The sequence below is a fragment of the Pagrus pagrus genome, assembly GCF_965226575.1.
Source record: "Pagrus pagrus genome assembly, chromosome: 10".
Taxonomy (NCBI): Eukaryota; Metazoa; Chordata; class Actinopteri; order Spariformes; family Sparidae; genus Pagrus; species Pagrus pagrus.
Window position 1 is genome coordinate 12196503 of NC_140194.1, and position 20961 is coordinate 12217463.

The window sequence follows — 20961 nt, forward strand, 5'->3', positions numbered from 1 at the left end:
CATATTGCTTGTTTTTCCGTATCAAAATCCCAAAAATATTCAGTTTACTATCACTTCTAAAAATGTAAAACCTCAAAATTGAGAACCTCAAACTTTGGAACTATTTTTCTGTTTATCAGCTAATCAGTTAATTGACTAATCGTTCTAGCTGCAGATGAAAATAATCAATAGTTGCAGCCCTACACATCATATCAACACATCTGGAAACAAACTGTTTAGTCTGAACTGAAGCTCCTCTGCTGCGGGCGACTGTATTGCATTACACCCAGAGGACACGAGCAGATGTCCCTGAGAAGTGCTACTAGAGCTCCAGGCAGTCTGTCCTCGGGAGGGGGCCAGCAGACAGGAAGCAGCTCCAGATGGGACATCCTGTGTCATAAATATTGTGTGAATTGTACTGCCTATAATCGCACATGCCTACTTGTGCTACGCTTCCCAGTAACCTTGACTGCGGATTTACAAGTACAGACATACATTGCGGTGAATGATTTAGAGGCAGCGAGAGCACTGAGTGAAACACGTAGACAATGTTGAGAGAATTATTTTTAATTCCTTTTTTTCTACATAACTATACTATATACTGTAGAATTATTTTTCTCATTATGTGATGGAGTGATGGGAATAACTACATGAAACAAAAATGCACATGTTAATTTGCTACCCGACAGCTTCTCTCCTTTATTAGTTTTTATCTGGAGGTTTAATTATGTCTTCTCTCTAAAGGCCTTGTTTTGATAATGTAGTAGGTGCTAATTAACCAGCTTGCCCTCCCACTTGTAGCTAAGGTCACGATATTGCTTTGTTCACGTTCATCCAGCAGCTAAGCCGTAGCTCTCTGCTTTCCATTATGCTTAAAACCAGAGAACACTGAAGTAAACCTACAAAATGAATTCTGTGGCAAGAAATGCAAACGCTGTGCGAGCCGCGTGAGCTGAGTGGATTATCTATAGCTGCAGTCCTGCTGCTTCTCTGGGATAGTGCCTTTTATTATGGAGTGTTTTATTGCTGCCAGGAGTAAAGCTGACAAGGAAGAGGCAGCTATAAAATGAAGCCTTCCATTCTTGGTCGTCTGCCACCTCCTGTGAAAGCTCTGCAGTCTGTATGAATGCATGTTCATCTGTACTGTATGTGCATGCAGGGGATTGATATGCATTGTGAGCTTGTTTGTTTGTTCAGTTGGTATGAGACTAGGAGCTGAGTTTCCAGAATAAATGAGGCATCAGTGATTACTCATGTGTCACTGTAATCTATGAGGCTGTGATACCTAATCTGTCCTGTGCTCCAACCTCAGAATGCATACAGGAGTTTATGTGTAGCACAGCACCAGGAGGAAGTTTGAGAAATGATTCATTTTAACGTGCTGCCACATCTGTTTTTGGAACTGACAGAGTTTTGGCGAAAATCAAGCGTCGCAAATATTTCTCCAGAACCCACAATGAGCTAATGGCCCCATCCATAAAACAACATTTGAGCAGTGCTGTGTATCAATGAAGCGTGTTTGCCTTTCACTTCATATCTCAATTAGTCCAAAACGTCAGGATCAGTAGATACAGCTTCCCTCGTGGACAGAGGGACACACCCAGGAACATTTTTCCATGCTCTGTGTATGTGTGTGACATCGTGCAGATCACCATGCTCACATGCTTTGCAGTGGGGAGCAGCATGGATCAGTGGAAGCGCAGCGCTGACAGGTTGACCCATACCAAAGCCCCCTGTCATTACAGGGATCAAACTGTTCAAGGCCACAGACTTTCACTTTTACTCCTCCCACTGAAAAAATGCTGCGCCTGCCCTCCTCTCATACAAGTACAGTCACATGATCAGGCACTTTCAAGGACCATATCAGCTTAATTTTGGCTTTTTGACATTACTGCAGATGGTCCCTGTCTTTACAAAACTGCACATGTATAAGTGTACATGATTCACGCTCTTGTAGATCTCAGTCTGACTGCCGTTCATATGGCAAAACACTGTGTGAGGCTTGAAAGTTTGCCCGCATCTATAATTTTACCCTTGTGAAAATTATCCAGAGGCTTATTTTTGATGAAATAACTGTATTACTCTGCAACAACCCACTGAAGCTTTGCATATAGATATTAAATCTCTTATGCTTTTATGCTTCTCAGAAATTAATATTTTCATTGGTGGCATTGACTTGCTAAAACATCTCTGACTTGCTCTCATTGGGTGTTTCAGGATAAATAAAGTCAGAGGGGGGAAGACGGTATGAGTTTCCAAGCCTGTTTCATATGAATTACATTTATATACTACTGCTTTATTTGCCAATATGTTTAGAAGGAAACATAATTGCTGGCTGGGTTACGTGCACTGACAGTTTTTCCAGTAAAGGATGCTCCATTCGGGTATTACACAGAAGGCATAGAGAGGCAGACGGTTGACGGGACAGGGTTTCACATCCTGTTCTGTCCCACATGCTTCCCACGAAAAACACTTTGCTTAAAGATAGTGAAAGATTGAGGTTCTGGTCAATTGCTGTAAAATTAGTCAAGTCCCGCATGTCAGCGGTGACTTTTTTTCTATATGTATCCACAGACCACATGCCTTTCCTTACAAAGTTCTTGAACGTAGTCCTTTAACAAAACCACAAAAAACTGAGATTCTACTGTAGAGCCCTGCCAGCAACTCTGTGAGGCTGCACTAAGGCACAGCGGTTCTTTGACCTACTAAATGCTAATGTCAACATGCTAACGTGCTTATAATTATGATTTTAACATGCTGGTGATATGCACCAGTTTTACAGTTATTAAGTCATAAACAAAAAATATTGGGCAAAGTGAAATTTGAACCAGATGTTGGAACAAAAAGATAAGGGATTAAGTTATTACAATTTACCCCAAGAGGGACATGAATGTGTATCAAATTTTAAAAGCCAAAAAACTGTAATTGTGAACCCCACTATAGAAGAAAAGTCAGGATTCAACCTCTGGGGAACCTAAATGTCTGTGAAAAAAAAAAAAAAAAAAAAGCTAGCTAGCTGCATGGCTAACTGAGCTAATGGCAGCTACAGTTAACAGCAGTTTGCAGTTACTTTGGCAAGAAGTAAAATTATCTGTTCATCAGGAAACTCTGTAAATCAAAGAGAGTTGAGGCAAAGAGGCCGGAGGACATCAGAGGGAAAACCAGAAAACATTTTCTTAATAAAATATGATCCAGTTGGTTGTTAGTGACAGAGTGTGATGAAGCGTTACACGTTTCTCACAGGCGATCTTAACGTCTCATCCAAGTGACATAGTGCAAGAAAAGGAATTGTGTGCAGGGAGTAGGAATGACAGAGGCAGTGCTCTTCTTAAGTACAAGTCCGTGTACCATCAAAATGATTTTGAAGTGGTTGTTTTAATGTTGCTGTAATAACAGCCTCCAAAACCAGACGACCCTGTCAGATGTTTGACAGTCTTTTGAGCAATATATCTGTTGCAATAATAGTGTAAGTTATATGTGTACGTACGTGTTTGTGTGTTTATGTTTTAAAACAGTAGAGGGAAAAGGAAGGTGTCTGTTGCGGGAAAGCATGTTTTCTCTCCTCTCTCCTTCTCTGATTACTGCTGTTTTGGCAGCTGACGCCCAGTAATGGAGACCTGGCTGTCAGGGAAATTTGTAGCTGTCTGCCGTAGAGCAGCTCTTCATTCCAATCAGCAGCTGTCAACCCAGCCTAGGCCGTTATTAATGACGGCCACTAACTGCCTCACAAATTCTCGGCACTATTTGAGAGCCAGCGTGAAATAAGGTTACACTCTCCCAGTGTGCTGCTGTGGGTTAATGGAGAGGTCTCAAATATCAAACAACTCTAGAAAGTGCTTCTGATCCTTCTCTCACTTTCAGGAGCTCACGTATCTTAAAGTTTTGTGATTGTTGAATGTAAACAATGATAAATCGCCAAATAACATTTCTGTCCTTGAGAATAGTTCAGCTGTTGTAACAGCTTGCTCTTCATTGTAAGTCATTGTTATCACGCTGATGCATGTGTCGTCATGTCAGCGTGCTGAAGTAAGTCACCCTGCCTGATTGACTGAGATAACTGCATCATAAAAACTTCTTTATATCCTTGTATGGTTGAGGTTGCACTAATAGAATTGTGTGTGAGGCCATAAATGCGACCGTGACAGAAAAAGCATGTGTTTGTCAGCTGTTAAACATGGGGCACGGGCATTCAGAACGGCACACTGGGGAACAGCTGCCATATAAATCACTCACCTTTGAAATGCTGCGATGAGCTCGCCGCCCTCACCGTCACTCCACGGGTGAACAGAGGAGCGATTCAGGGAGGGGAGCGGCTGACACCAGGGACATGACACAACCTCCCATCTGCCTGGCAGGCGAGTCAGCAGAGAACACCAGCAGATACCTCTCACCAGGTTCCTCAGCAGCTTCAGCCTGCTGCACCTCTGCTTCCTCTTGCGCTCAAGGCAAAACGGTGCGATGCGTCACCGCCCAGAAAGACACAAAGAATTTTACCACAAGCTACTTCTCTAGTGGTTGCATTGACTCGCACGGTTTCCCTCTTATCTTTCATCTCTCAGATTACTTATCCACCCTTTTAGGTTGATGAGTTACACCACAAAGAAGACTGATGCTCTTGGCTATTATGTGCCTTGTAAAAGAGAGAAGATTCCTGTCCTGTGACAGGTAGCAATTATGTCTTAAAGAGGTGTAACAAGGTGCTGGATTATCCTTGTCAGAGGTCATATCGAAGAACAACATGTCTGCTATTTGTGGGTTGCTATAGAAGGATAAAACAGATGGAGTAGATATTGTTGGGGATTTTTTTTTGGTCTGACCTTTGGTTCACAGGTAATCCTTATCTCAGGAATCTTTAGCCTCGAAGGTGCGGCTGTTTCCTACCCTCATTCACGGGTCAATCTTTTCATCCCTCCCCAGTCTGCAAAGGAATGCTCACACCTGTAGCACTTCACCCAATCGTGAGGACTGTTGTGAGAATTCAGTGGAGCAAACCTTCTGCTTGCACATGCTGATCAGTCCTCAGATAACAAGCTGTTGTTTTGGCAACAGCCAGACTATCTGAGAAATGATAGAGCGAACGAAGGAATGATGATGATAATAATAATAATATTCACAGTCAGTTATATGAGGTGCTGGCGCCCCAGAGTCCTGCGGCTGTTTGTGGTTCATTAAGACCTGTTCAGTGTTGAGCCACATTCCACAGTGTGTTAAGTTGTTTGTTAGTGGCTGTGTAGGTGCAGTGGAGGGTGGAGAAAGGGATATGTGTGTGAGTCAACAGCTCCACTGATCTGGGATTGAGGAAAGAGGTGTATGACACACAGCTAACCGCTCAACCACCTGTCAATCCACACACTGTTACCACCCTACCCTGTAGGCACATCACTGGGAAAACGCTGACAATTACAGGATGCTCTCGATACTATTCTCTAGGAGGAGGAGTGAACATTTCTTCAAGTATTCAATGGTATTTGACCCGCAGTGTCAGGTTAAGTGCTGTTGCGTCAGGCTGATGCTCTTCAGTGGAATCATCTCCCTCGGCTGTGACGTGAAGTGGCTGGCAGAACAACTCAGATTTAGATTTGATAGATGTACTTCAAGAAAAATTTTCAACGGCTTCAACGCCAATCACGCTTGCTTAAGACAACCCAGACATAACAGTCAGACAAAACAATCCAGGAGCCTAAAGGCACACTCATCTGAATGTTACAGGAAAGCACGTGGTGTTTCACATTTCACTTGAGCCGGTGCATAGTTGTCATTCATTGTCAATCACTCTGACAAATTAATAATATGTGACAAAATATAAGTGTGTGAATTTTTTTTTTTGGTTGCTTCTTCCCTCTTGTTTGTGGTTTAATCACAACCTGTAACATGATCCCACGCCTGAGGAGATGAAGGAAGAGAGTAATGTGACAGGAGGTCATAGAGCCTGAAGCAGCAGTGAGTGGGTGATGTGTGATGGTTACACCTTTATGCAGCAATACCAGTTCAGTGACTGCGGTGAACTTTTTTCTTTGTTTCTCTTCTTGCCCAGCTAATAATTACTGTCTGTTGTCTGGAACCAGGTGAATTGATGTTAAAACCACTCCCTTATATCTTTGCAGTACAAATAACTAATGATATTTAGCAAATATAATGTTCAACATTTGCTAATTAGCACAAAATACTAAGCACAGCTAAGTCTGATGGAAATGTTAATAGTTAGCAGGTAATCCAAATTAAGACAGATCTTAAATATGTTCACCATCTTAGTTTAGCATGCTAACATTTGCTAATATGTGCTCAACACAAAGTACAGTTGAGTCTGATGGCAATGCCATTCGTTTACAGGTATTACAAATATTGGACAAAGGTATTTAACCTGGTGATGAGGCCAGAATAAAAGTTAAAGAACCAAATGGCGATATATTCAATAGTTGTTGAGACATTAAAGTCTTCACACAAAAGTTACTGAATGTAATAACTGAATCCAAAAACTGTTTGATTTGTATCCCAGCTGTGTGTCATAAAATCTCAGTCTTCTCTCTGTTTGATTAGAGTGAATACAGTTTGATTAATTTCAATCAGTCCAAAAAGTAAAACAGCTCCTATAAATGTAGATTGTACAACATTAACTACACTGATTCCAGACTGAAACACATGTGAAGCTGACAGCAGGGCTCTTACTCGAAGAAAGCCCGAGCCCCTAATGACTCAGCGTGTGGTGCTTGTAACTGATGGAAACCTATTTCTGACTACTCTCCTCCTTTAATGAAAGGAAACAGTATAATGTAAAAAAAAAAAAAGATTAGTCCCAACTCCTCAGATCATTACATTGGCTGTGTTTCAAATGGATTCACTGCGATGCATTTTCTGCACTGCAAGTCTAATGTAACTGTGGATATTACAGAACAATCAAATGTAAATGTGATATATTTCTTAAATTTGTTGAACTTTAAAGCCAAGACTTTGCTATTTGATGTGTTTTTGCTCTCTCCTGATTAGTTATGAGTGTATGACTAGTAATTAGGTGAAAAAATATGTCAATTACTCTATTAACTGATCAACACAACACTAATTTTTGAAGTCAATTAATCAGTAAAGGCATATTTAAATCAAAAATGCCAACTACACCTCGGGTCCCGCTTCTCAAAAAGGAATGTCTTTGGGTTTTAGATTGTTGTTCAAGAAATATGAAGATAGAGTTTTGTGATTGTGAGAAATTTTGGATGTTTTATTTTACTATTTTCTGACATTTTCACCATCAGACAAAACATTTAATTGATAAAACCAGAAATAAAAACAGTGTCTACTTGCTGAAAGCTGAATAATATTAAGATTGGGTATTATTTTTTCTAAATATTGCTGAAATGAGCTTCTGTATTGTTCCAACTAATATACAATAAACATGCATAACGTAGAAAGATGTACTTCTTTGTTATCTGACTTACTGAATCGTCTCCAGAGCGAATGTAAGCGATGCTAGGATCTGCTAAATCCATCAGCCTTTGTGAGTGTAATACCAGAACGTAAGGGGAAATGGTAACCCTCGCTTTTGTTCGTGTCAAACAAAACATGATGAACAGCCATAAAGTCGCGCAGCATTAAAAGTTCACTTTTCCCACGTCGCGCTGTCACAGAGCAGGGCACGTCTGCAGCACCACAAGACCATTACTCATGCACGCTCTATAAACTAATCACTTCCTGGGTTTCCTCACTCTGAGGCGAGACTGTTTCATCTCTGTGCGGATGAAAAATCTTGGGGTTGTGAAATCTACACTCACTCATGTATCAGCTTATTCTTGAATACTCAGTGGACAAAAAAAATGCAGACACCTATTTCATGAGGGAGCTGTTACACTCGCAGACTCACGGTTCTTCTGTACACTTTCATGGATCTAGTTTCAGATCCATGAAATAAGACACCTCTGGCTGGGTAAGATCTAGACAGGGGTGTCTATAGGTGTCAAGACCGAACATCTGCGTGGCTGGGAAGTTGTTTTAGCTCCGGTCTCTGGAGAAAAAGCAGTAGTGAAAGAGCACTTTAACAAAAAAAAGACCGGGCAGAGAAACAACTGCTTTAATTCTCAGTGGATTTCACACTTCCTTACTCACATTTGATTTTTATGATCACCCAGCTCATAAGGTTCCCACTGAAGACATTATTTGTTGAATTTGATGTTTCCAAGACCAGCTCCTAGAAACACCACAATGAGTCACAGAGTGTCACGGCCCTTTTGATAAGCGAGTCTCACAGACTCATTCATTCACTAGAGCAAAATGCAGGTCATCGATTTACTCAATGACACGCTGGATTGTTTACACACCCCACATGGTGTGAATGGTGGAGCATCATGTGGGTCACACCAAGTTTATCAGAAGACCTGCGCTGAATGATAGCCTTGTTAATGTACGATGTAATCTTTTGAAAACAGCAACTACAGGATGACCGTGTAATCGATCTTTTGGAGCGGTCGAACACGTTCAAGCTTACCTTCAAATCCATCATGGGTGAGAAGTCCCTCATGTGCTCAGACAAAAACGGACATATAAACAATAACGTCTACAATGTGATGTAAACTTTACAAACTCTGTCCGCTGATGACCATTGTGTGACACGATCGAAAGCCCCAGTGCAGCTACTAAAACAAAGCTTCATGTGAGATTGTTTTGGGGTGTTTGAAACAAATTAGAAAATGTGATAAAATCATGCACACAACATAAAAGTCCAAAAACAAATTAAAGTGTTAAATTTTGGTCACAGCCAAGAACAGTTAAAAAGGGAAGTAGAAGTGAAGCCAAAACTCAGTAAAGCACCGAGTAAAGCAAACAACAGGGTTTTAAGCAGGGATTTTGTTAAGTGATAAAAACTGTCAGCAGGAGTTTTAAGACGTTTCTGTTACCTTTAAATTTAACGCTGAATCTAGATTGCTGTTTGTGTTTAGAGCTCATAAATGGTTAAAATAAAAGGATTTGAGGGTAAAACTCATTATGCCGTAAAACCTATCCAGTGAACATACAATTTACTAAAGTTATTATTAACTAAAGGCATTAAAAATGTGAGCCGCAAAAGCCTATATGCACAAAACAGAGTATTATTTTTTCCGTACACCCGACATGTACTAAACTTTCACTTCAAATCCTCCGTGGCCTATGCAGCCCAAATTGGCTAATGGATATCTTCCAGATCTTAAAATCAGTTGTAAAATTAACAGGAATCTGGATTGGGGATAATGTAGCAGCTAATATGTCTCCTAATCCTCGTTAAAAGTGTGGTTGTGATTAACCTTATTATAGCCAAGTCGTTTCACGGATTAGATCACATTATTGCAGCCCACATTATAAGATGGGTTTCGGAAAAAGCGCTGTATTAGTTTTTGGAGTCACAGGCACATTTATCGTGGGGGAAGCATTGTGTACAGCCTGTAGGATTTCATGACGGTGTCCATGATGGAGTGTCGCTCTGGCTTTGTAAAGAGGAAGCCACAAATATAGCAGCCTGTTTCCCTGACAGAGTGTTTTTGGGGTGAGGGGGCTGTAAAACGAGAATAAGAAAATGGATCATGTGAAACGCACGAGGCTGACAGAGTGACACAGTGGAGCCGAGGAGGAATATCTGCCCATTTTATACACTGCGAGAGTACGCTCATACGACGAAAGGAAACCATGGAAATTAACAATTTTGTGGCTAAGCTATTAGTGGCTTTTTGGCTGGCAATGCTAAAGATGGATAGCTTATCTGACTTTAATAGCTGGCACAGCAGCATTAGTGCTGAGCTGGAGCGAGGAGAGGAACAATACGGCACATTAGAGGAGCAGCCAGCACACGCCAGAAACTGCTCCAGACTTCTAATTAGCATTCATTAACAGTAGGGGAAAGAGCGATTATGGTCTTTAAGTAGTGCATTAGCTAATGTTGCTTTTTCTCATGTCAGCAGATTTAAATAGGAGGAGTGTGCTGCCACATCAGAACCGCTGCTTTGTGCTGACTGGGAGGTTTTGGTTGATGTTTGTGATGACCTTAAAATACACTGCTGCTGTTTGTTTACACTAGTTATTACTGCTAACAAGGCCACGGGCTTTTTCAAACATGGCTGACTGGCTGTTTGCTACCATCACAGCTGCTGTGAAAGCTCAGCTGAATGTGTGACTGCCATCACGCTGTTCTCATGTTTTTGTTTTGCTGAAGTACACACTTGCTCGACAGATAGAGGAAATGTAGCTTTGTGTTTGATCTATGAGCCTGATTGTAGGTCTCTGAATAGCTGCTTATATGTTGGATTTAAATAGTCAGTAATTAAGTGAAATAAATTGACAATTCAGTCTAATTATCAGGCTGATGGTCTACAGTATACAAACTTTTGCAAATGCTAACTTCTGTTTGGTTTTGGGCCAGTAGTGTACCGCGGGGTTTTAGAGATATTTTTACTATAATTAGCTGCCAATGTTACTGGAAACAGCATCCATAAAAGCGGTGAGAGAGAGCCAAAAGGGTAGAGTTGCGAGCTTAATAACCAAATCGATGAATTGAAAGCAGTTTTCAACCCACGTAAAGCTGAGGGGAACTGCAGAGCTGGGTGGTAATTCTCTGGATTAATCACTTTCACATTAAACAGTTATTTGATCCGTTGTTATTAAAAATGGCTGCTTTAAGTATGTGTCTATAACATCAATTAGTAATGATTAAATGAGCAGTAATTTAAGTTAAGGGAAAAATGTAATTATTTCACTACTTTTACAGGCATAAAGGTGCAATACTGTATGTGAGAAATAGTGAGAATATGAAGGTAGCGCCAAAAATATGGGGGTTGGCGTTACTGCTAAGCGCTGCTCTATACTGGCCTTTGGCTGTAGCAACTAGCCGCTGTTAGCAAGTAGCTCAATTAGCTGTGGAGGTAAGTGGACCTATACCTCAGATGATGGGGGCAGTCAGCACAGAGTTAATCATGGCCGCTCACATTTGCAACCCCTTTGGGATCCAGAGCTACAGGTTGTAAAGCACTGACGTAGGGTAAAAAGCTGGTTATCGTAGCCCTCAGAGTTATGATGACAGACAGAAATAATCAACACACCAGCATGCTGATCAATATCAGAATATTGTTTATCCACTTCTTTGGTCTTGTCATTATGCTGAGATTGACAGATGCAGAAGCTCAATATTGTTGTTTGTTTTCCAGAATCTCCTGTAGATTAAACTGTGCCGGTGGATGAATCCTGGACAAACAGAAGGTGCTGTTAGCTGATGGGTTTATAATTTCCTCTTACTTCATAATTGTAAATGAGGCAAAACTCAAACATTATTCAGCTGCCCTCTGTAATTAAAGCTGTATTCAGCCACAAATATGCTTTATGCCACTGAATGTTTTATGTTGAGAAATCACAGTTAATGGCCTTTATAACTGACTTGGCTTTGAGCTTAGTCATGCACATCACATTTATTGAATGGAAGATTTAATGTAGTAGTTGTGCAATTTGAGAGTGGCACTATCATAATCAGGCTGTTGACATTGGCAGCTGCTTAGCTGTTTGACCTTGAATAAACTGAAAAAAAAAGAAAACGCTCTCCTTCAAGAGTGAAACCATCTGAAGTGTTGAGCCATTCATGTAGAACTGTCAACGAGTCCAGGCTCGACTGCACAGAGCGCCCTCAGCCAGGAGAGTGAGGAATGAGAGAGGCCGAGCGCAGGAACTCTGACGTCTAACAATAACATCCACATAAAAGACAGGCGATAAAAGAAATGTCACTCTTGTCAAACACGGAAGCCACTGAGGCAAAAGTAAGCAGGAGTTTTCTTTCTTCCCTTTTCTTATTATCTTTATTATTATTACTTCACTGGGCGGTCAAGGTTCACTAAAAGAGCACACTTAACCATGTATCCTGTCACACACACACACGCCCACCACACACACACACATAACTCTCTGTCTTTCTCCTAACACCAGTCCTGCTCTGTGTGCTCTGCTAATATTGACTCTCCTGACTAACACTGCCTCTATTGAGTCAAACACAGAACTGTTTGACTAGAATTAGAACATCATTGAGATAACAGCCGTGGACCTGTCCAGGCTGGAGCTGTGGTGCTAATGTAAAGCAGAGCAGGAGAACCCGCGGCCGGTGATTGTCACCGAGCGAGCTGAAGGTGCAGAGGTGGAGCTCGCAATCTGGTCCCCCTACACAAATGTTTTCTCACTCTGCGACTTTTATCACCGATGCACAATGACAGCCACTTGTGAAATGTCTTCTTGTGAAATCACACACAGCGTTCTCGTTCCGTGCGGGCAAAGCTGTGTTTATGTGCGCGCGTTTTTTTCTGTCATTAAGCTCATTGAGTCCTTGAGGCTGTAAAACTGGCTCGTCACTGGGGCCATTGTGTCGTTAGTGCCTCCGAGACAAAAACAAAGTGCCGTCAAACTTGTTGGCAGCGAGGGAGGGGGACTGGTGTTGTGTGCCAAAGCACGTTTTTAATCTGAGCGCAGGTATTAAATTCTTATCTTGGGTTACACATTGCAGCTATAATGTTAACAGCTCTACCCAACCATAAAACACACACATTCACACAAAGAACACAAATGAGCAAACCTACTCGACTACTCACCACTTGCCAGCCTACTCATTCAAGTCTTTATCGCTCTTTTCCTCTTTCACAGACCTAGGCTTTGTCTGAAATCATTCCCTGTTTACTATATGGCCCACTATATTCCCCCTCTGCCATTTTATTTGAGTTTCTGAGTGTGTAACGTACTATATAGTGTGGGAAAAAATATTGTATAGTGCAACAAAATGTCATGAAGGCCTCCACTCCTTTCTACTGAAATGGGTTAATAATTACACAACCCTGTGTAGCTCCGAAGCCATATCCTTGTATTTGAGACTGTATATTACCACTTAATGTTACGAGTAGGGTAATAGGAAGTAGCTGGCAGTTGTGATGTAGCTTTCGTTTGTAAGAGCTGTCCAGCAGTGGGTGGTCGGACTAGCTTGTCTGCCCTGGCTGACATGACTTTAAACTCATCTATTTTCTTGTCCTCAAAGTATTTTTCAATTTGTTTAGTGGCACTCTTGATAAAATAACATACTGAGGCTGGAGGTGCTGAACTAGCTCTTTCAATCTTTCACGTTCCCTCACACTTTCTTCCTATGGCTAGCAGTGACCGCCTCTCAAGATGTACAATAATTATCTTATTCATACGATAATTTGGTACTCTGTACTATCAATAATGCCAAAAAAGCCTTAATGTATGATAATTTGCTGACATGATCAGGATAGCAAAAGATTGATTCTAACGTGACCTCGATCAAGGCAATGGCAGCCTGGTGCTTCTTCTTAATGTGGTATAGGACAGTGCTAGTACTAACAGGAAACTGAAGAGTAGCTTCACATGCATTTGACTTGCATAACTAGTCAAAAATGTGTTTTTTATTTAACCTTTAGACCCACAAACAAATGCAGTTAGTTAATAATAAGCTGCCTTACCTCGGAAGTAATGCTTCAGTTACTGCTGTGGGTTAGCTAGTAAGCTAGACATGCCAATGTTTGCGGCATTCGTTTGAGCAGATCACAGTGCTTTCTTCTATTCCTTATATTTTCAACAGCCCCATGCACACAATGTCAACATGTAGAGAGATTCAAATCAGGCCACGGCTGGTAAATGTTCGAGACGTTTCTGTAAATCTCACTTACTGTTTTTAATTGATTCACCTCGTTGAGCGTAGCCTTCTGGGTCGGGGGCAGGCCGTGTTTGTCAACCACATGAAAGGGAATAAGAGGCCGCTGTAGATCGCGGCGCAGCAGTCTTTTCTGCTTATGTGGTTCCATTTTATCCCTGCAGGCCCTCATGGTATTTTGAATTGCCCTGGGTTATGTATTCACTCGGTCATGTAAGCTAAATGAACCATCCATAATGTAAATGAGAACGAAAAGGGAGATTGAGAGAGAGACAGGGATGCAAATGCAGTGGTGCCCCTGGTGTTCGGAGGGAAGAGAAAAAAGAAGTCAGCATTTTCCCACATTTCACTTTCAAATGAGCCACAGCTGACTGGAGAGTCAAACCATCGCACTGCACATACTAAATAGTGCAATTACTTATAAGAAAATATACAAAATATTCAACAATACATGAATTTCAAAAGTCAAAGCATCACAAATGTGTTTTATTCTGTAATTTATATCCTCTCCTGCTCCGTCATTAGAGCTGCTGACTCTCTCAGATGGGCCGGCACAAGTTATGTGCTTTTGCATTTATTGTGGTTGAACCTCCACCCTCCACTTCTCCAATACCCACTTAGCACACACAGTCCCAAATGCACTGTTTTCCCATTTAGGAGACGGAAAGCACTTCTGTAAATAGTTAATAGCTTTCCAGGGACACAGGTCGCGTTTCTTTGAGTGCAGAATAATCACCGTTGGAAATTCTTGTCTGCCTGTTCAAGTCACAACACAAGGTAACCACATAACAACGCTGCTGCTGTCTGCACTCCATCTCATTTCAATCAGTAATTACCCCGGCATATTTGCACTTGGCACTGCAATTCATGATGCAAGTTATTTTGTGTCCTCAATGAGAAATATTTCCTGGCATTTCGCTGCTTCCAAAGTGTTACAGCCAATTTGATATTAGATAAATATTTGAGCTGGCAAGCAATGAAGCGTATGTCAGATGAGCAAAAAGCACTGGCACTATGGATGCATTTAGCAGCTCAAAGGGATGAAAAAAGACAAGGGAGAGGCCTTGTCTGTTCTCCATTAGACTCCACTCAGTTCTTCTACAAACACAGAGGATGCAAGCCAAACAAGCTTATTCAAGGGGGTTCTGTGTGGACCGTGTTAGCTCAGCAAATCCAGCTCCACAAACATGCTTCAAAGAATCCTGCTATCTCCGCAGAGCCTTTGATGTGGGTATTGATCATGCAGCGGTCTGTGAGAAAGAGGGATGCAGTGGAGGTTTAGTATTGTGTTCTGGCTCAAATATAACAGATAATAGCAAAAACATGCACTCCCATCATGCCGTGCTGTGCTTCAGTTATGACAGCTGCACAACCATTTTCTGGCTCTGAGGTAGATGCGATTAGGAGTAAAAGACAAGGGAAGAGCAAATCAGATCATTTGCCCTGAGGACAGGTCATAGTACATTATGTTTACCACAGTGGCGGAGCCCGAGCTGCAGAATCCAAATACAGTAAACACGAGTTGACGGAGGAAAGCGTCACACCTCCAAGTGACGTTATAAACAGTCTCTGATTTGTCCAATCACCTCATGAATATTTGCAGATATTTAGTATTAACATATTATAACACCTCTTATCATGATGACCCACTGGCAGATGCAGATATTCAATGCTTTTTGAAATGTACAATTCACAGGGCAAAATAATGAAAACTACTCACTTGTAACATTTTGCATCACATGCACATATTTAAAGGGCAACTTCACAAATTTTACACATCACAAAAGTAGGTTAAAAGCCTTTTGTGGCTCAAGAGGAAGCTGCACGTAATCTGATAAATTGGTAAATTACATCCAGTGATGTCACTCTGACGATTGACACATTGTGGGTAATTTAGGCAGCAGGTTTTGCAGTCCACCGATCCATCATTGCACTATAACACTGTCACTAACCTTTCAAAACCTGGAGCCTGCATTACCCACAGTGCAGCTTAGCCACTGATTGACATCACTGGAGGCAATTTATCAGATTACATGCAAAAAGGCGATATCTCTTGAGCCACAAAAGGCTCTATACTCCTTTTGTCACATGTGCAGTAGTACTCAGCAAGAACTGTAAACAGATTTACCCTTTAATATCCATCTATTATCCTTCGTATTCCTTATATAGTTATTTAATTTATATTTTTAATTCTGTTACATACATGACCCAACATAACAAAACATAACATTACATAAACATAATCCCAGACAGAGACTAGACCTCCAAAATCTGAGTACAAATACAGGTATATGAAATGAATCATTAATATATTGATAAATTACAAAGATTTCATGTAAGTCAGCCATGTTCAATTTATTTTAGACTCATTGTTATTTGAGAATAAAAGCTACATCAATCAAAATCGTCATGGCTTAAACAATATTTTCCACACAGCAGGTTTTCCTCAAAAAACTCCTACAAAATGTCTCTTTAGTGTGACTATAATTTATTCATTTAGTCATTTATTAAAGTGCTCTTTCAGACAATGATAAGTTCAAAAGCCTGCTGAAAACAGGATGAGCTTATCGGCCTGTCATGTTGACAGAAATGTTCATTTCAAGCTGATATTTCATTTTACCAGCCGAAACAGATGACGAGCCGACATAATTGTGCATCCCTGATTCATGCATTTTCATAAGGTCACCTCGTTCTCGGGAGAAAAACATGTACAGCAAAAACACATTTTTTGATAATTCCTGTTGTCGCACCACAGTGGCCAGTAAAGCAAAGCAAACAAAAACAAAGCCAACACTTCCAGAATCACACAGTCACGCTGTATGCTATAGAAAGACAAACAAAGTCTGTTCTTCTTAGCATGGTAAAACAACCACCCACAGCCCTGCTCCTGTCTCACACTGAGACCATTAGTCACAATGATTTCTCTGCCAGCTGTCCTGGTGTTTGCTTAAGCTAGCCTCGCAGGCAGGTTGAGCCTCATTTGAATTCTCACTTCAGTTTATTAGGTGTGCGCTGGATCATTAGCATCCAGTAAGGCAGATGCAGATGTGTTCCTCAGGTAATGTTCAAATGCAAACCTGAACGGACATTAATCATGCGGATAAACGCACCGTGAAAATAGCATGCTCTGTGAATTATATGAACCCACAGTCATCCATTGTTTTTGCTTTTAGGAACAACTGTCCCATTCACCTTGTCAACAGCAGTCGCAGCCAGCGCTCTAATCTTATTTGTGCACATGGATGCTGTAATCTCAGCCTTTCTACTCGTACCTGGCTCTGTGTGATAAAAGTTGCTGCTTTATTAGAATGAATGAACTTTGCAACTTAGCCATATCTAATGAATTAAATAACAACTCCTTAATGCGCTGTGTGTAATTGCCTACCATTTACAAAGTGCAATGTGCAAGGATAAGAGCAGCAGTGTGGCAGACTATTTTAAGATAAACAGCTGATGTGTGCGTTCAAAGAGGCTTTTGTGTTTGCTTTTGCGTGGGACTTTTGTGTGTAGGGACCTGACTGAGCTTTATGCAGATATGAAAATCATGTGGTGTTATTTCACCCTCTTCCAAATGCCACCTATGATTGTTCACAGATAAGCCTCAGTGTGAGGAATTTGCATGAAAGCGCTGGCAGGACAAAGGTTTGAAATACAATTCTCCTTCTTTGCAGCAAACAAGGACTCACAGATATCAGTGTAGCCGGTTAATAAGAGGTGTTTTTAACGCTCATTTATTCTTTGTACGTGCAGCGCTGAAACCTAGAAGATTCATGTGATGTGAGAAAGTTGAGTCAATCCCCACCACATCCAAATACCATTTAGTCATCATACATCATCCTGCATTGTGCCATTGTCAGTACAATCATTTCTGGCATCGCCTCTCCTTTCATTTCATCAGCAAACTGCTTGGAGCATTGCTTAAATAATCAGCCAACTGCACGCAAAGCCCAGATATACTGAGCCGCGTTAACTAGATGAGATCAACCACTTGTAAAAAACACAGTCGGATTTTTCTGTGAGGGACACGTTGTGGTTACAATGAAAGTGAGTCAACGGAAATCAGTCATGGCATACTGTCACCACAGTAAGGACACAGCCAGCTAAAAGTGCAGCCAAGCCACATATACTGGGCAAGGAGAATGCACTCAACTGACAGCTGCAAGCACTTAGTCGACTGCCAAGAACAAAGACAGGGAGGAAAAAACACTATTCAGCCCAATTTGGCTATAATGGGCCTACACAACAATGGCTTCCAATATTTGCACTAAGAAATCAGTCATGTCTTGGATTTTGTTTGTCAGAGGTCAACTCTCTCAGTGCTGATGTGTAACCACAACAACAAGCACGAGGACAAATGGATTCCTCTTTACAAGCTCGAAATGATAACATGGACGTCGGCCCATAAAATGGACAGTGACAGACTGAACATCTGCTCGAGTCATCTATGGAAAAAATGCATAAAGTAAGAGCAGCTAAGTGACATATCGTACTAGAAATCAGAGCAGGAGGAGGAGGAGGAGGCAGCAGCAGATGGGATGAGGTGTTCTGAACCACTAACCACATGCGCTTAAGGGTCAGAGCAATTCTCATCCAATGTGCTTCTAAACAGCTGAAAAACCAAACTTTACCTCCGGGAGTCTCTGCGAGTTTGTGACTCTTTGACCCATCTGCTCGTCACAGCCGCAGCAGCAGAAAAGAGAGCGTGGGAGCTTTTACCTTTTATTAACACTGAACACGGCGCCTCATGCCTCCACTGTGCATTTTTAGTATGCATTAAGGCAGAGGAGCGTGAGACGAGCAAGCAAGCGGCGAAGAACAGCCCAGCAAAAAAAGAAAAAAAAAGGGAAAAAAAGCCAGATGAGTCCCAAGAGGCCGGGAGATGGGCTGAATGACAATTGACTGGCTGTCAACACTCATCTGCATTCGCATATCTTTCTGGCCCGACACACTTAGCTGGCAGGCAGCCACGGCCTTGACATATGAAGACGTAGTGTACAGACCCTTCTCAGAGCTGTGATTTGCAAAGCTCTGCTCTCATGCAGTATTTACTTGTGTTTCCCACTAATTGACTTTCATTGTCAGGGATTGTCATCCTCGCCACTAAAAGTAGGCAAAAAACCTTGTAATGGGTTCTGGTTTAAAGGACAGCTGTGGCTGTGATTGAGCTGCTTGCTTCAACATGCCCTTCAAATCAGCAACCATTCAGTTGTTATGATACAGCTTTGGAAGCAACTGAAACCGCTATCATTCCTCGGATGCCCCGTGCAGCCAAGTATAGAGTGTGACTGGATAGGGTTACACTTTCATCACACCTATTTAAACTCATGCCCACTTTTCACAGTCTGATTCAGAACAGCGTGTTAATCATGTAAGCCGAAAGAGGTCATGAACCTGCTGCTAAAGTCAAATTTGCCAAATCAAAATAGCTACTTTAAAGCGGCAGTAATCCATATTTTATAGCAACAATGGATCAAATGACTATGTGTAATGTGAAAAGTGTGACTCATAGTGACAAACCTACAGATCTATGGAGCTTTCAAGCACTCTCTTCTTTTGATTTTCGGGCCCTCAACTTAATAGTTTTATTTCACTCTCTCTGCTCTCGTGGCATTGTTTTTAGCTGCACCGGCTTGTTGTTTTCATCTCCAAAAACTCTCTCTACATAATAGGGTCCATCGTCAATGACTGACTGTCATCGACTACTGCGCTCTATATTATTGTCACGTTATGATTTAAAAGGCCTCCTACCAGAGAGCACATAACAGTAGTGTGTCCCGTTAGAGTTGCCGTAGGGAGGAATTGTTGGTGTTTGTGATGTGTGAGAGAAAATGAAAGGAAGTTTGTTTGTTGCTGCTTGTAAGTCAAACTTTTTTGGCTTTGGCTCTTCACTACATCTATGTCGAACATTTGACAACTAAAAAACAAGATATTTCCTTCGGGAGTACGTGGGGAACTTTGGACTAACATTTAAGAGGTGGACACAAACAGACTCCAAATTGACGATCAAGTGGTAACTTTAAATTATATAAAAATGTCATCTGCCGAGCTATCAGTGAGTAAAATAACATGTTATGAAAGTAGACAACATGGTTTTAACTTCACACAGTTGAGAAAAGGATTATATGACATGTGTAATTGAGGACAGTGCTATTTTGGGCCGCTGAATTCTGAATGGACCTCATCAGCGTCCTGGATTGGTGTGAAAATTATTTCATGCTGCCTGTGCCAAAAGGCAGCTTAAGACCTCTTTATCAGAGCCATTCAAGCAAAGAGTCAATAAAACATTGCAATTAGGCTAGCCCTTTTAAAATCTGAGATGGTCTAATTGACTGTGTGTATTCAAGTAGAACATCCAAATTCCCTTCAGCAAGTTTAATAACATTGATAAGCATAATCATAAGCCTGACGCCCTGAAACACAGAGCGATGTATTCTTACTATAGAGTCGGATGAACTGTGTTTTCTTCAAGAATTGGTTTTATGCTTATTGCGGACCTTTGAGTGCAGTTTTCATTTATTTTCCTCAAGTGTCTCTTTGAACCTTGTAACGTTGATCATGGGTGCAACAGGAGTTTCATAATAACTTCTTTATAATGCTCACGCCACTTGGATGTGGAGGGCTTGCAGTGAGGAGCTGGGGATAATAGTGTGGTGCAGCACATCAAACAGAGCCTGGTCAAAAAGCAAAGCACTCGATATCTCATAGGAGTGAATTTAATGGCCACTGGTTGCTCTTGGCTCTTGACCCTCTCCAAGAGACTCCATGTTAGTCACTCTCCAGTGCTTTCCAATTGAAACCCAGCCAGACCGCTGGTAGATGAGATTTCAACTGTCCACTCGAAGCCTGGATGACTGTACCAATGGCTTCAGCTGGTCATTAGACTGGTGATGCTCAGCTGACAAGAGAGGGCGAAACTGGACACTGACATTTGATGAAGTTGGATTTGTGCAGCAGTTTTCGAGCTTAATTGTTTTCTCACACTCCCATCTGCTGACATTGGTTTGAAATGTATAATGTATTTTTCAGTCAATAATTTACAGAATACCTTTTTATCACAGCTGAAAGCAGCAAAAATACAAATACAGCAGTAGAAAGTACTTATAAACATTTTTGAGTTACTGAACCCATTTTAGGCTACTTGAGACGTCTTCCCCACATTTCAGAGCTAAATATGCGACGGTCTACCTGCCTACATTTACGGTTGTAGTTATGAATTACTTTAAAGATCACTATTTTACAGTAGAAAACATACTATCTGCATATAAAATGTGATGCATTGTTTGATGCACACCATTAAAAGTTGTTAAAATTACCCCCACCACCATCAGATACAACAT

At 41.3% G+C, this 20961-nt stretch overlaps 1 protein-coding gene across 1 annotated transcript in view; it reads left to right on the forward strand.

The window, feature by feature from the left end:
• ddb2 (damage-specific DNA binding protein 2) overlaps window positions 1-20961 on the forward strand; it is a 75404-nt gene that overhangs the window by 38039 nt on the left and 16404 nt on the right. The gene's annotated exons all lie outside the window — the stretch shown is intronic.